General features: G+C 48.7%; 1 pseudogene; it reads right to left on the minus strand.

Moving 5' to 3' along the window:
- Positions 1-1,328: 1,328 nt before the first annotated feature.
- Positions 1,329-9,633, minus strand: LOC136455464 (G-type lectin S-receptor-like serine/threonine-protein kinase At2g19130; annotated as a pseudogene).
- Positions 9,634-18,512: the final 8,879 nt, after the last annotated feature.

Raw genomic sequence — 18,512 nt, forward strand, 5'->3', positions numbered from 1 at the left:
TGTCTATTGAATGACCATATGTTTTATGCAGTTTTAACACATAAATTTTTTTTGCACTATAGAATTAAAATCTAACGGCCTCCATTCTTCTTCTACCTCCAAACAATCACAAGATCACAGATCCATAGATTACAAGAAACAATTTTTTTCTATACAAGGACAAGAGGACAAATGGGTGTGTGCCCGTTGAATGCAGTAGTCAAACACTGCTGTGATCGCACGTTCGTAGCTTGACCTGCCGCCGCCGGCGGCGGCACCGCTGCATCGGCATGTGGCTAATAACAGTGGCTACACCCGACGCGCGCCGACGGCTACGAGCGGCTCGCTGGCTGGCTGCTGAGCTGTGCCCGTGCGGCCGTACGTGCAGCGTGCTGCGTGCTGCGTGCTCCATCCACCCTCTAGTCGACGAGCGTCGTCCGTCATGTCCATGCCGGCAACTCCTGCTCCCCCGTCTGCACCGGATCAGACAGCGGAGATCGTGGCCGACGCAGTACCCGCTGCAACTCGCGACGCTAGGTTAGCTGTCCGTGACTGACAGCCCGCCGGTGCCTGTGATGCCGGAGCCGGGTTCATTCTGGGTCACAAGAAAAATCCATGTGTTTTTTTCCACTAAAACACATATATGTTGTATAGCATTTCTGTCTTTTTTGATGCTCTAGTCTGTTTCAAGTCGTTTATCACTGACTCGGTGATCTGTAACCTGCACTACGAAGGTTGCATGTGTAATTCTCTTTCTCTTAACGAAACATGCGCCACGACATGTTCGTGAAAAAAATAGGTCTTGCAATTTTTGTAGCACAGTAACTTTGTTGTCGCTCTATTATACATTGGTTGCCATGTGTCCGTTGTCTTATGTGATTAATCGATAAGTCCAAATTTAACTTTGTTCACGCATTTGTCTTCTACTTTTGTTGGAAGCATTTTTATATTTAGCCAGTCAGTTTTCAGCCCAAGATATGTTGAAATCCTAGCTTTTCCACTGCAAATCCAAGCTGAAAAACTGGCATTACATATGATTATTTTTACATGGGTTATTTGGAGAATGCTTGATTGAGCTAGCGTCTTCCAACCCAGTATCCACAGTTCACACTGCCATCAGAGTACATGTGGTTCAATTAAAGCTTTAAAGCAGATGGAATAAATTTGAGCATTTTGAAAGTAGAGGGACAATAGTGATCTGGTGGCACAAGTAGAACAAACAAATGACCCCACCTTTGTTTCCTAAATCATTTTAAGGATTGGTTCATGTAAGGGGGCTTCACACTACAGTCATCAAAATTACATTATAGGATCACACTCATATATAAAACGTATTTCCCCTGACCTGTTCACTTAGTTGGCTCATAGGAAAAGAATTTCACACTCTCTGAACCTTCAGAAAGAACTTCAAGGTACCTTGGAACTGGCGGCATTTCAACATCTATCACCCCTTCCAGAATTTTGACAACTTCCCCCATTGTTGGTCTGGAGCTTTCATTACCTTGAACGCACCAGCAAGCAACCTTGCATGCTCTTTCTAGCTCCCTTTCATTTACATCATTGACCAATTCTCTGCCCAACAGTGACTGTACTTCTCCTTCATGAAGCTTTCTCACAACCAGCACTGGAAAAAATGTTGTCATGCTTGTGTCTTTGTGCTCCAGATTCCTCCTTCCTGAAATGATCTCGAAAAGCGTCATTCCGTAGCTGAAAACATCTGCCTTTGTTGTGATGGCTTCACCACTTATCCATTCTGGTGCAAGATATCCAACGGTTCCTCTCATAGATGTTAGAACTCTGCTAAAATCTCGACCAAATAGCTTCGCCAATCCAAAGTCTGCCACTTTAGGAACAAATGAAGCATCCAGCAATATGTTTTGTGGTTTGATATCGTAGTGTATGATGCAATCCCGGCACTCCTCATGCAGATAAGCCAAACCCTTGGCAATCCCTACAGCTATTTGATATCTTATTTTCCAACTTAAAGTGGTACAGCTACTAGCAAACAAATGTTTATCGAGGGAGCCACTGGGCATATACTCATAGACGAGCAATCTCTTCACTCCTTCAGAACAAAACCCAAGCAGCCGAATCAAGTTCATGTGATGAATATTTCCTATGGTGCTCACCTCTACCCTGAATTGCTTGTCCCCTTGATGAAAGCCCTCGAGCTTTTTTACTGACACTGCAGTGGCGTTGTAAGACATAATCTGCTGCTGATATCTCTCTCCCTTGCTGCAGCAGAGTTGGCATTTGGTCAGCTCGGCTATCCAGTCTCTACTGCTGTAGCAGTATGGCAATAGGCCACCTCTAGTACATTAGTTGGTAGCTATTACATCAGCCATGTCTCGGTAGTGGGCTGATCTAAGTTTTGTACTGCTAGTACTAGGAGTAATTGGTGTACCTTAGGAGTAGGTAGTTGGTGTACTCACCAACAACTATGTACCTGTTAGAGGTACTAGCACTTGTATATATATCACACTTAAGGCAATACAAAAGAGCAGTTCAGTTTGCCACATTCAGAAGCAGAGCTTTCGGCCAGGGCCGGGCTTGTGCTGTGTGTGTGCTCTTGAGCTCAATCTCTTTTTCTACCTCTAGCTATAGTGAGTGAGTGTGTTGGTAAGTTTATTGCTTACCTATGCAGGGCAGCAAGGGACCAACAAGTTGTATCGGAGCCGTACAAGCGCCATCGCTGGACTAACTGCTGGCGATGATTGACGGCTCGGAGATGAGCGACATCAGTCGCTGTTGTGGCTGTCCAGCCACGACAGGAGGTCGTCGAGCGCACGGTGCGGGAGGTCAGCGACACCAGTTGGCCGACGCTGACTCGCACCAACTATGGTGAGTGGGCGATGACCATGAAGGTCAAGCTCAGAGCCCGACGGCTCTAGAATGCCATTGACAAGGGCACCAACAACGAAGAAGAAGACATGTCAGTGTTGGAGGCTATCATCGCTGCTATGCCAGCGGAGTACAGGGAGCCGTTGGGGGCGAAGAACTCTGCTAAGGAGGCGTGGGAGACCATTGCAGTGATGTGCGTTGGCTCCGACCGCGCAAAGAAGGCGACGGCCCAGCTGCTGAAGCAGGAGTACGCCAACCTCAAGTTCAAGGATGGTGAGTCGGTGGAGGACTTTTCTCTCCGTCTGTAGTCGCTCATCAGCAAGCTGAGGAGCCACGGCGTCACCATCGACGAAGAAGAGGCAGTCTCCAAGTACCTCCACTCCGTGCCGGTGAAGTACATTCAGATCGCTCTCTCCATAGAGACGATGCTGGACTTGTTCACCCTCACCATTAAGGATGTGACAGGCCGTCTGCGGGCGGTGGACGAGCGCATGGAGCAGGCCACAGCAACGACGGACAGCGGCAAGCTGCTGATGACAGAGGAGGAGTGGGCTGCCCGGATGAAGGAGAAGTCTGGGGAAGCCTCCTCCAGCCACGGTGGCGATGGCAAACGCCGCGGCAAGGCTTCTTCGGAGAAGAAGAAGAAGAAGGTCGACCCCAACACATACCGGCGCTGCGGGAAGACGGGCCTTGGGCAAAGAAGTGCCCAAATCGTAAGCAGGAGAAGAAGCCTGAGGCTCATTTAGCGCAGGCTGATGAGGATGATGAGGCCACTCTCTTGATGGCGACGTTCTATACACTGCATGACGTTGAGGCCAAGGAGAAGGGAGAGGTGATGGCGGTGGAAGGGCACAACAAGGCTCTGAAGGCTGTCAACCTCGACGAACCGTGCGCCCAAGTCCACCTCGGACGTGTGGATGGCGAGCAGGAGCAACGGTGGTACCTAGATTCTGGCGCCAGCTACCACATGACGGGCCCAAAGGAAGCCTTCTTTGAGCTCGACGGCAACGTGACCGGCACGGTGAAGTTCGGTGACGGCTCAAGGGTGGCGATCAAAGGGCACGACACTATCATCTTCAGGTGCAAAACGGCGAGCACCGCGCGCTGACAGATGTATATTACACCCCGCAGCTGCGTTCAAGCATCATCAGCCTTTGCCAGCTGGATGAGCGCGGCAGTGAGGTACTGATCAAGGACGGCGTTCTCAAGATCAGGGACCGGGAGCAGCGGCTTCTTGCCAAGGTGCAGCGGTCTCGGAACCAGCTGTACCTGCTTGACTTGAAGGTGGAGCAGCCCATCTGCTTGGCTGCACGGCACACGGAGGAGCCGTTGCTGTGGCATGCCCGGTATGGCCATCTCAGCTTCGACGCTCTTGGTCGGCTGGAGAAGATGGTGACTGAGCTGCCTCATATCGAGCACACAGGCGAGCTATGTGACAGCTGCTTGGTCGGGAAGCAAAGAAGGCTGTCGTTCCCGAAGACGGCGAAGTACCGCGCGCAGAGGCCCTCGAGCTGGTCCATGGTGACCTCTGCGGGCCGATCACGCCAACGACGCACGGCGGGCGCAAGTACTTCATCTTGCTGGTGCATGACTACAGTCGGTTCATGTGGCTGCAGCTTCTGACCAGCAAGACCGAGGCAGCGGAAGTGGTCAAGAAGTTCAAGGCGCGCGCGGAGGCGGAGAGTGGCAAGAAGCTGCGCGTGCTGCGGACTGATCGCAGCAGCGAATTCACTTCGGTGGAGTTCGCTGTGTACTACGCGGATTAGGATAGGGTGCGACACCCCAAAGCAGAATGGCGTGGTGGAGCAGCGGAACCAGACGGTGGTCGGCATGGCTCGATCCATGATGAAGGCCAAAAACATGCCAGCAAAGTTCTAGGGAGAGGCGGTGACCACGGCGGTGTTCATCCTCAACCGTGCGCCCACCAAGGTCCTAAAGGGCAAGACGCTGTTCGAGGCTTGGCATGGACGCAAGCCGAATGTGTCCTTTCTTAGGACATTTGGCTGCATTGGCCATGTGAAGAACACCAAGCCTCACCTTGGCAAGCTGGAAGACAGGAGCACGTCAATGGTGCTCCTGGGCTACGAGAAGGGCACCAAGGCGTATCGGCTCTATGATCCCAAGAGAGGCAAGGTGATGATCTCTAGGGATGTGGTGTTCGATGAGATGGCAGCCTGGGATTGGGAGGGTCCGGGCATGGGGAAAGCTGGTAGCTTGAGCAGCACCTTCGTCGTCGAACACTTAGTCATCCACAGTGGTGGAGACGCTGGAGAAGAGGTGCCGACCACCCCAGGAGTGGTGTCGAGCGGTCCAGCAGCATTGCCGACCACTCCAGAGGGTGTGTCGAGCAATTCAGCAACAGTGCCGAGCGCTCCAGCAGTGGAGCCGACCACTCCAGGAGTGGTGCCGACCGCTCCAGCAGTAGATCCGACCACTCCGGCAGTGGTGCCGAGCGGTCCAGCAGCGATGCCGACCACTCCGGCAGAACAGGGAGGCCATGGACCACCGATCGAGTTCACCTCCACCCACCGACATCAACGAGTACGTGGACGCTTTCCACGGCGGCGAGGAGGTCCGGTTCAGGCAGGTGGACAACAACGTCAGCGAAGGGGGAGCTCCTGGGTTGCCCAGTCGTTTTCTCGACGACCCAGAGCTGCTCATTGTTAGTGCAGAGGAGACACCGACGTTTGCAATGGCTGAATGCGACAATAATTGGCGCCGGACGATGTTGGAAGAGATGAAGGCCATCGAGGACAATGGGACATGGGAGCTGGTGGATCCACCGGTGGGCTGTAGGCCGATCGGGTTGAAGTGGGTCTACAAGGTGAAGTGGGACGAGCGCGGCGCCGTTGTCAAGTACAAGGCTCGGCTCGTCGCCCGCGGCTTCGTGCAGCGTGAGGGCATCGACTTCGAGGAAGTCTTTGCTCCAGTGGTGCGAATGGAGTCCGTTCGCTTGCTGTTGGCCATGGCAGCAGCGAAGGATTGGCGCGTCCACCACCTCGACATCAAGTCTGTGTTCCTCACCGACGAGCTCGCAGAGACGGTCTTCGTCAAGCAAGCTCCGGGCTTCGCCGTCAAGGGCACTGAGCACAAGGTGCTCAAGCTGCGCAAGGCGCTCTACGGGTTGTGGCAGGCCCCTCGGTCGTGGAACGCCAAGCTCGACGCCACCTTGGGCGAGCTTGGGTTCACTCGCTGCGCCACAGAGCACGCGCTGTACATGCGGCGACGGGGGAAGAAGGAGCTCGTAGTCGACGTGTATGTGGACGACTTGATCGTCACTGGAGCGTGGGCGGAGGACATCGACGGCTTCAAGCGCGAGATGGCTGCTCGTTTCAAAATGACCAATCTCGGCGCGGTCTCCTACTACCTCGGCATTGAGGTGAGGCAGGGGAAGGAGCACATCTCCCTGGACCAGCGCGCCTATGCGGAGAAGCTGCTGGAGCACAGCGGCATGGCGGAGTGCAAGCCGTGCGCAACTCCAATGGAGGAGCGGCTGAAGCTGTCCAAGCACAGCGTGGCGGCGAAGGTGGACGCGATGCGCTACCGGAGCATCGTCGGCGGGCTGCGCTACCTCACGCATACTTGGCCGGACATCACGTTCGCGGTCAGGTATGTCAGTCGCTTCATGGAGGACCCGCGCAAGGATCACTGGACGACTGTGAAGAGGCTGCTGCGCTACGTCAAGGGGACGCTCGATCAAGCGATCATCTTACCCAAGAGTGGCGGCAAGGGTGGGCTGCGGCTCACGGTCTTCAGTGAGGCACCCCCAAGGCAAAGGAAGGTGAGCCGGAGCTCACTGTTTTCAGCGACGCAGACATGGCGGGCAACATCAACGGGCGACGGAGCACCTCCGGCGTGCTCGTCTTTCTTAGAGCGTCCCCCATTGCTTGGCAGTCACCGAAGCAAAAGATCGTGGCGCTGTCGACGTGCGAGGCGGAGTACGTCGCAGCAACCATGGCGGTGTGCCAGGCTGTCTGGCTGCGCCGGCTGCTGGGCAAGCTGACCGGCGAGGAAGCTCACCCGCCAGCTCTAATAGTGGACAACTAGCCCGTCATCGCCCACGCCAAGAACCCTGTCCTCCACAACCGGAGCAAGCACATTGACATTAAGTTCCACTTCCTCCGGGACTACATCGATGGAGGGCAGATCGTCATCGAGTTCGTCGAGACTAGCAGACAGCTCGCTGACATCCTCACCAAGTCACTCGGGCGAATGCGGTTCATGGAGCTGAAGAAGATGATTAGCACGGATAAGACATCGGGTTAGCAACAGGATTAGGGGAAGAATTGTAAGACATAATCTGTTGCTGATCTCTCTCTCTCTCTTGCTGCAGCAGACTTGGCATTTGATCAGCTTGGCTATCCAGTCTCTACTGCTATAGCAGTATGGCAATAGGCCACCTCTAGTACATTAGTTGGTAGCTATTACATCAGCCATGTCTTGGTAGTGGGCTGATCTAAACTTTGTACTGCTAGTACTAGGAGTAGTTAGTGTACATTAGGAGCAGATAGTTGGTGTACTCACTAACAATTATGTACCTAGTAGAGATACTAGCACTTATATATATATATCACACCTAAGGCAATGCAAAAGAGCAGTCTAGTTTGCCACATTCAGAAGCAGAGCTTCGGCCAGGGCTGGGCTTGTGTTGTGTGTGTGTTCTTGAACTCAATCTCTTTGTCTACCTCTAGCCATAGTGAGTGAGTGTACTAGTAAGCTTACTGCTTACCTGTGCAGGGTAGCAAGGGGCCAACAGGCGTCTGATCCAACCCCTTTGAACACAGAGCCGAAAGACCCTGCACCCAACTGCTCTGAGAAGTTCCTAGTTAGGCGTTGCAAATCACTGTATTTGAATCTGATCAAAGATCCATCACCCTGATTTAAACCATTTATTGTTGTCGTTCTTCTACGAAGAAAATATAAAATGGCCAATACAGAACTTAGAACAAAAATTCCACCAATGATTATCCCAATAAACAACTTATTGTTTCCTGAGTTGGATGCAGGCACTCTAATAAAGATATTATCACTTGATCCAGCAATATTGTCTTGCAGATTCATCAAATGGTTGTACCAAACCAAGCAAGTGACACTATGAGAGTAAGCTGTGCAAGAGAAGTTTTTCAGGCAAATTAACTCACAGTCATGAACATTTTGGTTGCATCTATGTTGTGTGCATTATCTGGAAACTTAACACTATTAATAGCATAGAATCTATCTTGCTCCACCTTCTCTGAGCCATTGTTGCCACACTGCAGTGGGATGTTTCGCCTACAGCCTGCTGTCTGGTCATCTAGTTTCCAGTTGTTTGGGTGATTCTCACTGAAGCCCTTGAGGCAACTGCATGGTGACGCATCATTCTCACTACATGTGCTGTATTCCCCACACACACCATAAACACTGCACTTGGATTTTGGTTTCGTGAAAGAATTTGTCCATGCTTGTTGTGCCTGTGCCCATACCAAAGTCTGAAACAGACCTGACACATCAATAATTGTTCTTGTAAATATTAATGCATCATCCTTAATATTGTATGTGAAATATGCCTCCTCATCATTGTCAACAAACTGGAACATAAACCTTGAGCTGGGATAGGGATTGAGAGGTGACATCTCCGGCACACCACTGAATCTATTATTAATCCAGTTGCCAGTAGTCCAGTACACTACTGATCTATTCCATTGGAGAATATATTGCAGTGAGCCATTAGGATCTAACTGAATGGAGAACATCCCCTGTGCTGGGTCACCACGGTCTTTCCAAGAGATCACCCGTTTGATGATGCCAGTTTTCTTGTTACGACTGAGCTTGTTTCCTGGGAGCCATGTGTCTGTGAAATCATCAAAACTTTGCCATAACACAGCAGAGGTATTAGCCTCATGTCGGACTACAAGATTCCCATTGCCGAGGAGCACAACCACTGTGGAACTAGCAGCTGTGTTGTTCTTGATATTGGTAGACCAGAGGGGAGATTTAGAATGGTTTAGTAGAAGAACCAAATTGCCATCATCTGATTTGACCAAGGGGAGGGACGTCCCCCTGATTTTCATCTTAAGAAGTTGGTGCCGTGACTCGAACCCGGGCTGGCTCAACCAACCGCTTCTTTGGCGTGTTGTGCTGACCAGTTGCACCGTGAGAGTGTTGGCAAATTGCCATCATCTGAGACAGTTAGGCTACCTGGTTTTCTGCATGCGCCTTATCCTTACTTTTGATGATCTCAAATTGCCATCATCTGAGACAGTTAGGCTTGATAGGAGTGGATCAGAGACTGGTTTCTCTCTGTTTGCCACCCACACTACAGTCTGTTCTGGGATTTTATTGTACCAGATGCCTATGTACCACTTTCCGCTTGATGTTTCAGCTGCTAAAAATAAGAGAAGTCAGATCATAAGACAAAGATACTAAAAAAAAGGCTAACTCATTACATTCTGATTCTGATTCTAATATTGTGTTGTTTTGCAGTAGTGATAAGGTTGGAACTTGGATTGAAAATTCTATAGTGCTTCTCTACTGATCACTTTCTGAAAAAGAACAAATCCCTAATGAATATCACATTCTGTTCATTTTTATATCACAGAAACATGAGTGCTTTTCTTTTAAAAAACAGTACTCACCTGCAGGTTGGAAGAATCCCAATGCAAAATTGCCGTTCTGAGAGATAAGCTTCTGGTCCCCGGAGAGCTGCTGGTTCGCAGTGAGGGAATCAGTGACATGCAATGGAGATGGTTGGAGAGAAAGTTGCAGTAAAAGTAAGGATAAGGCGCATGAAGAAAACCAGGTAGCCATACTAAAGGAAAAAAGAAGAGCCCTCAAGGTTAGGAAGATACTTGTTGTGAACTCACAGTTCACAAGCACACTGGCTCTGGGTGTTTATATGTGCAACATCTACTCATGTTAGTCGCAGCATTGATCTGACTTTTGTATGCATTCCTTGTCTTCTCTAGGGAAATCTTGTGCCGTGACGCCCTCCCGATGTTGAAGCCGTTATTTAGAAGAGGCCCTTGGTTGGATGCCCATTTCAGTCAACAATACCATATTCTGAACAACCATTAGCAAGTCAAGGTTTATTATGATATATGCAAGCTGACTTGTATTGTGTCTGTATTCTCCAACTTTGAGAATGGTTGAATACTTGAATTGGTTAAGGGGAAGTTGGGGCCTGGAGGCGATCGGCAGCGATTGATGTCTAAAATCAGCAGCACTAGGCTGTTTGAACCGTGCTAAACAAATGGCGAATTACGGTGCCGTCAAGGCTTTGGTTAACATTAAGAACATAGTGTGTTGCTATTCTCCACCCCCATGACAACTTGTTGAGAAAAATAAGGCCGTGAGAATTTATTCTTGACCATTGGTGATGGCCAAGACGATTTGATGACTAAGGCACTAAACAATCTACGTTCAAACAGCAGCCAGCAACGGCCACTTGATGGATTTGTTTTATACAGTGCCTTATTGTTTCAATTATCACACAGCATTTGTTTCTCTGCAAGATTGAAAGTCGCATCTGCAGCTACCAGTTAGCGAACTTTGTTGACTTTCTCAGTAGTGAGCATCAAACTTATCTGGCTTTTGGTCATCGCGCCACACATTCTAGGAACTACTACGGCGCATTGGAGTCGTCCAATCCAAAAACAGAGCCTGTCATCTCGTTTGGATCGTCTCGATTGTCAGCTCGTCACCGAGACACCGACCGGTCCGTCGTCTAGTCATCCGGCGGAACCGCGGAAATACAGCGGACGACTCCGTCCGATCTCCAATGGGATCGTACGCACTGAACCTATTACAAACCAAACGCCTATAACAGCTGCTACTTAGCTCAACTCCAAAAGGCAAAGCGAAAGTGCAAACACTCATGGCATCATGTCGATCGTGTTCTTCGCTGTAACTCCCATAGTCTCATTTCATCCTAGTTCCGGTCTTCCGGACCACCAGCGCGTAATCTTTCACGCTGATGAGCTTCTTCTGCGCGGGTGAAATAGTTCAGGGTCGTTGCTTCAAAGCAGCCGCTCCTCCGGCATCTCTTTTTTTCGGGCCTTTTGTCGTAGAAGTACGACGAGAGATCAGTGGGCCTTGGGGTCTCAAACCGAACGGCGCCTCCCAAGTCCCAATAATTGTCTGAAACCGATATTTGAGTGGACTTTGGTGGTGCAGCCGTGTGCAGGCGCAGGGTGAATTTTATGTTGATTTTTGCAGGCTACTTTGAGGTAAAAATGTGGTTTCAGTATGCCAATTTCCATGTGCCGTGCGGCCGGCTGTCTCGATTCGTCTGTTACTAATCAATACTTAGTTAGCATTAATAGATTCGTCTTGTGAATTTACCATAACTTATGTAATTGGTTTTATAATTAGCTCATGTTTAATTCTTTTAATTCGAGTTATTTTTTCCGAATTTTTTATATATTGGTTCTTTTTTTTGAAAGTTTCTCACAAATAGACCCCTGGCGGAAAGATTCAGAAAATACACTCTTAGCTCGACGTCATCGGTGCTGGCGCCGAGCTAACATGTCTCGGCGCCAGCGTCTCTGGCGTCGAGCTCCTGGACACGGTAGATGACATGGTAGTGAGCTCGGCGCCAGAATGACTAGCGCCGAGCCTTTAATACCTATGGTCTGCGCCTCTCTTCCTCTCCCTCTCTCACCCTAGCATAGCCGAGCTCCGCTCCGCCGCCGCCACCGCCGCCCGCGCCCTTCCTCCACCAGCCGCCCTCGCCCGCGTCGCGCCGCGCCTGCACCCGCGTCGCGCCGCGCCCGCTCGCGCGCCCCGAGCCCCGCGCCCGCCTCGAGGCCGCCCCGCGCCGCGCCCCAGCGGACGGCCCGCGCCCCGCCTTGCCGCCCTCCACCGCCGGCCTCGCCCCGCCTTGCCGCCCTCCACCACTGCCCTCGGTCGTGGCCGCCGTGCCTCCCACGCCCGTCGAGCTAGACTCGCCGCGCAGAACCCTGGGCATCCCGCGCCCGCCGCGCGCCACTGCTGTCGTCGGCCGCGCCACCGCCGACCCCGCCACCTGCAGCGGCCGGCCGTGCCACCGCCGGCCCGGATCGTCGGCCTGACCCACTCCCTTCGTCCGCTGCGACTCCGTCGACGTCCGCGGATCAGTCATTGGAAAGGTAAAAATTATGAATATGCAATGTACCTACTTAGTTGGCATTTGTTATTTACTAGTTAATGTGATGACTCGGGTAGTTGATTTAGTTAGTGATCTAGTGAGATATATATGTCGATAGATAGAAACATAGATACATAGGTACATAGATATAGTTAGATAGCTACTTAGATATGTAGTTACATATTTAGTTAACTACATATGATCTAGCTATTTAGTGAGTACACTGTATATATATACGTAGTTATTATCTTATTTACTTAGTTTGTAGTTAGAAAGTACTTGTTAGGTACCATCTATCGTCTAATTTGGACTAAATGACATGTGTTTCGTTACGTGTTTAAACTAGATGGACAACCTAGTTACCATATATCATGGAGGCACCGTTGAAAGCGATCGTTATGGATATGTTGAGTTTGTTGACATGCAAAGCGTGCCTGTGCTATTCAATGATAGGCCTTCATTTAGTGAGATGGTTGCAAGGGCTCGGGAGGAGCTGCATTGCCTTGGAGATAATGGCATTGCAGTTGATGGTGTACTACACCTAAGTTCTCCTCCCAACATATTCAGGTGAATAATCTCAATTGGTTGTGCGGATCAGTGGGAGAACTATGTGAGATCGGCTATGAAGAGCCAGCTGCAATGTTTGGACGTGGTTATGCGTCGGGTGTTAGTCGATCCCATCCCTCATGGGTTTACCCCAGCAATGGATCATCAGGCACACATTGACCCTCCCATTCTAGAACCTTATCTGCATGTGCAGATTGCACCTACGGTTCCCGATGCTCAATCTACCCCTAATGCGGTAGTTGGAGATGGTTGTCAGACTCATGTTTCCATGGCAGATCCTCCTTATGAGATCCCTTTGACACAGAATCATCCGAGTAAGTGTCTTAACCATATGGTTTTTGGGAGCTTACCCTGTTCCTTATATCTATTTCTTTCATTCTTTCCTCATTTCTCTACTGATGTTACAGGAGACATTCCTGAGAATGTGGATGTGCCCACTGTTGCTGCGCAAGTGCACTTTGGAGATGGATTCCGTGGCTCCAATAGTGTTGAAATTATGCATGATTCAGAGCCATATGAGATGGCTAGGGCTCTTGATTCTGATGATGATCGCCCTATTGGAGAGCTGACGGAGAGTGATGTTGAGATGATGAGGCGTATCTTTCCCGGCCACCGTGATCCTAGAGTTCACGAGTTCAGCGATCTTGCTCATTCCGATCAGGCGTTTGCAGAAGGACGTGATGATGAGCTCCTAGAAGCTCCTGAGGCCGGTCCTAACATGGTAATTGAGAATGGGAGGGTGTTCAATGACCTCCCTGCTTTGAAGAGGTGGTTGCGAGCTTTTGCAGTGATATGAAAGAGGCCTTACAGGGTATTGCATTCATATGTGGAGCGCCATTACACAGTTGTGTGTGACAAGGAACGCTGCCCATGGAGGGTTTGTGCAAGGAAGCAACAGGTAACTGAAAAATAGAAGATCACAAAAGTTGTCGGGCCACACAATTGTGTTGACCATGAGCTAACACTAAGGCATCAACAGTTGACATCTACCCTCATTGCCAAGCAGTTGATGGGAATTTTGCAGGGAGAACCCAACATGAAGGTGAGAACAATTATCAAGACCGTTGAGGCGTTGTGTGGAGGATATGTGATAACTTATGGTAAAGCATGGAGGGCTAAGCAGCGAGCGTGGAAGATGATATATGGGGACTGGGAGGATGGGTATGAGCAGCTGCCAGTTCTTTTCAATGCAATCAAAGCGGTGAATCTAGGCATGCATTATGAGTACATCCCAAAACCTAATGCATGGAAGGATGAGAGGCAGATATTCTTCCGTGCCTTCTGGTGCTTCCCTCAGTGTGTCAAGGCCTTTAGTCACTATTGTCATGTCTTCTCCATTGATGATACGTTCTTGATTGGCAAATACCAGGGCACACTTCTTATAGCCATATCCTGTGACGCGGACAATAAGTTGGTTCCTTTGGCATTTGCTTTGATTGAGAAGGAGAACAATGATAGTTGGGGATGGTTCTTGAGGCTAGTCCGGATACACGTGGTTGGGCCTGGCAGGGAGGTTGGCATCATATCGGATAGGCACCAGGGCATACTTAATGCCGTGTGAGAGCAGATAGAGGGGTATGCACCTTTGCACCATCGTTGGTATACTCGGCACCTTGCCGAGAATCTACTCCGGAAGGATGGTGTGAAGGATAACTTTGATTTGTTCTAGGAGGCTGCTCGATAGCTTGAGGACAAGTACTTTTTGGAAAAATTGGAGTAGGTCAGAACCGCATCAAATGCAGAAGGTAGACAATGGATCACATGTTTGATGAGGGATTTGGAGAAATGGACGAGAGCTCACAACGCTGGTGGATGGAGGTACGAGTTTTAGTGCAGCAACATGGTGGAGTCATTCAATAAGTTGCTATTGGGGATACGTGGTATGCTCGTGAATGCAATTGTTTAATTTACCTTCTATAAGCTCGTTGTTTGGTTCAACGATAGACACGCTCATGCATTGCAGTTGCGGAGTGATGGAGAGATATGGGCTCCAAAACTAAAGGCACACCTAGAGAAGGCAAGAGAAAGGGCTAGCACACATGAGGTTACATGCTTTGACCACGCCATAGGGACTTATTAGGTCGAGCATAGGGGTGGTACAATGTCTGATGGCGAGGTCCGAGAGTCAAGGATACATGTGGTTGTCCTCCAAGATTTCAAGTGCACTTGTGGTAAACCAAGGCAGTACCACTTTCTATGTTCTTATTTGGTGGCAGCAGCTAGGCATCGCAACTATAATATTGAGAGGAGGATACCTCACGAGTTCAGTGTCGATATGCTTATGCACACATGGAGCCCCCGCTTCGTGCCTTTCTGAGACCCTGAAGAGTGGCCTCCATATGATGGGTCGAAGTACATTGCGGACCCAGCTTACCATTGGAACAAGCGTGGATCAAGGCAGAGGACGAGACACAGGATGGTTATGGGTCAGATACCCAGAAGAACGAGGCATGGGAGAGGAACTCCATTTGTTACTGACCTCGAGCAGTACGAGTGCGGCAAGTGCGGTAGACTTGGCCATAATTCACGAAGTTGCCATTGATAGATTAGTGAGGTGGGACTATTGGTTGATTTTATTATTTTATATTTATTGTATTCATTTAATTAATTATGCATGTCTCAATTTATGCTTGTATTTGTGTCAATTACTTATACATTTCTAAGTTCATGTTTCATTGTATATTGAAATTCTAATTCATTCACTTTTTTCTAGGATGGAGCAATTCCACCTGCTCGACCCGACGTACGAGGTGACCCACCGAGGACGTCTCATAGCGCTGGGGTAGGTAATAATCTTTAAGTTTTGTTCAAAATTTGGTGAGCGTACATGTGTTCGTGAAGTAACAGGAGACTATATTTTATTCGATGCAGGACCTTCTGCTCCTTCATCCTAGAACCCACAATGGGTTCTTGGACATGCGGTACGACGACAAGTACACTCTTTTCCTGCAAAGAGCTGGTTTGGATGTCATCTCTTTTCAGGTCCGTCGTGGGTTGCCCAAGTTTAACTCAGCGGCCATAACTGCATTGGTTGACAGGTATTAAATTGAATCATTACCTCCATTCATGGTCATTTGTTCATGCGATTGACTTTTTGACAAGTAATCTTGCTTTGTCTTTCATATAGGTGGTGGCCGGAGACTCACAGCTTCCACCTACCTTTCGGGGAGATGACAGTCACACTCTAGGACTGTCAGAAGATGCTAGGCCTAAGGATTCACAACAACCCAGTCATCGGGCAGTGCAGGTCAGAGGGCTAGAGAGCACGAGTGAAGGCCTTCCTTGGGCGTGAGCTTGGCGAGCAAGGGGCTCACACTTCTAGAGTTCCCATCTCCTGGCTACGGGAAGAGTTCGCACAGTGCCCCGAGGAGGCAGATGAAGAGATAGTTGGGTACTACTGCAGGGCGTGGATCCTACACCTATTTACCTACGTTCTCTTTCCCGACACCATGGGTGATAGTGCGTCCTAGATGTGGATCCACTGCCTCAGTGACTAGGACCAAGCGGGTCACTACAGCTGGGGCTCTGCAGTCTTGTGTTTTCTATACCGGCAGCTATGCGAGGGGTGTCATCGGTCTTTGTCCAACCCGTCACTTGGTGGATGCATGTATTTGTTGCAGCTGTGGATGTGGGCTCGTCTTCCAGTTGGTCGTCCATAGGTTCTGGCTCGTCGTGAATGGTTCCAAGGTCAGCCTCCAAGTCAGCAGCCGACGTGGGCGTACCTTTGGGACCAAGTCAGGGTTCCATACATGAAGTTAGACCAGGCGTACATTGAGCTCACGAATGAGCTAGACACGCTGGCGATGTCTAGTGTAGGTAAATTTTATTTTCTATGCTGTTTTGAAAATGATTAGTATACCATCTAACATCCTTTTTGGACATGTTGCAGGTGGAGTGGGAGCCATATGGTGGAGAGGGCGCACTTCCTTTTTAGTTGAGCAACGTTTGTGGGTTCGACAAATGACTTCTATAGGATGAGGTGCCCTCTAATATGCTTCTATGCTGCGAGTTTCACCTGCCAGATAGGGTTGCACGCTAATTTAGAGTGAGACAGCTTTGGCCTACGGCTCTATTCTTGACCGGCGTTGACTTACACAAGTAAGTGTTTTGATATTTCAAATGTCTCATGATGGTCCATTTCTATTAATATGGTGACATGTACATGAATTCAAGTAACGATGACATACGTGCGGGTTGAATCGTCAGAAGAACAAGAAGATCATGCAACAAAAAAAATACTTTCAAGCACTCACTGCCACATAATGCAACAACATGCTCATTCAAGACCTCTATCTGTACTCTTGTCTCCTCCCTTGCCTCATTCCTTACCCTCTCCTCCTCTAACGTCATCCGTCTCTCCAATCCCCATTTGTTAAGCCCAACATCGATCGGGTTACAAATACCACGTTGTCTAGCAAACTCACGCATCTTTTCTTTGTGATGTTTAACGAATAGGTTGATGTAGTCAGGTCCATATCCCCTCTTCCATGCAATTACTTGCCTCTTCTTCAGTTCATCCAAGAACTTAGCTTGACCATCATAACATTCCCACCTGCATTTCCTAGTGCTCTGTTCAAACGGAAAATTCTATCATATATGTTTTAGCAAAAGAAACAAAATACGATTTCATGTTTACCACAAAAATAACCAACCTCATCATACCCAACCATATGGCTGCAATAATGGCCTATTCCAAGCTCCAAAGGGACTAGGCCATAGTTGGATTTAACACCACATTCGCACATGACAGGAGGTGCTTTGTAAATTACCCTTTCTTTCTTCTTTTCCTTAACCTTTCGTGGTTCTTCCGGCCATTGGTTCTTAGGACCATACAACCACTCCTTGAAATGACACTTTGCCATTGAAAACACCTAAATAAGTAGACATTAGTACATGAACACATATAGCTCAACATTTCAACATATACACTTTGCACTTACTTCATGCTTGTTTGGACACACAAACTCCAACGTATTCTTAGGGTTTTATCATAGCTTGATCTCCACAATCGCACAGAGGAGGTTCCTCGAGTCGTCTAACTACGGCTAGGTGCTTCTCATTAGCTGTCATTGGCGAAGGGTTAGGGGGGTGGAACCCACCGCTTGAAGTGCTCACGTGGATGTCTCCCTCTAAACCAATCATCGAAAAGGAGGTACCTAGGATCAAACTTGTCTACACCGTCGATCCACTAAAAGAAAAAGCACCTCTTATGGTCCTACACAATGAGATTCCAACATAATATTAGTAGCATACTTACACAAATAAAGAAAAAGGATAGTGGAAACAATTTCTTACATTAAAACGACCGCATGTGTAGAAGCAACGCGCCGCTGTGTTCGGATGTTTTGATTGAAAAACATGGACCGGGAAACCACAGTCATAGTTAGGTACAAGGAGGTCGGAAGGGATGGGGGCATCTTTGCTAGACGCATCGGGATATAATTCTCAAGGATGACCCCGTTTTCACCAAAACTCCTCCCGAAACATTTCTTGCATCTAACAAAACGGATGTAATTTAACAAAAATAAATCAAAACATCACAAATAAATGTCAATGAGAACCATAACTACAATACAACCAATTTTATTCTAAGAACCCAAAGCAGTTAACATTAAACCATAAACCTAGGGTTTCCCATTTGATGCACAACAATGAACCCATAACATAACTACATGCGCCTAGGTTTGCTAGCTTTTCCACACCTTGGCATCACCCTACGGTTGTATAATACATATATTGATGGATACAATGAAACCCTAAGTGATGATGATTATTACGTTCAAAAATCCGACTAATACATACCGAATCGATGTGGAAAAACTAGGAGGGTGAAAGCTCTAGTTTGGTTTTGGTAAATTGATGAAACCCTAAGTGCTAACCTAGTTTATCAAGTGATCATGAGGTAGGTAGCACATTCCAAGTGGTGAAGCAAATGAAGATCATGACATGATGATGGTGATGCCATGGTGATGATCAAGTGCTTGGACTTGGAAAGAAGAAAGAAAAAAACAAAAAGCTCAAG

Source organism: Miscanthus floridulus, chromosome 5 (assembly GCF_019320115.1).
Source record: "Miscanthus floridulus cultivar M001 chromosome 5, ASM1932011v1, whole genome shotgun sequence".
Taxonomy (NCBI): Eukaryota; Viridiplantae; Streptophyta; class Magnoliopsida; order Poales; family Poaceae; genus Miscanthus; species Miscanthus floridulus.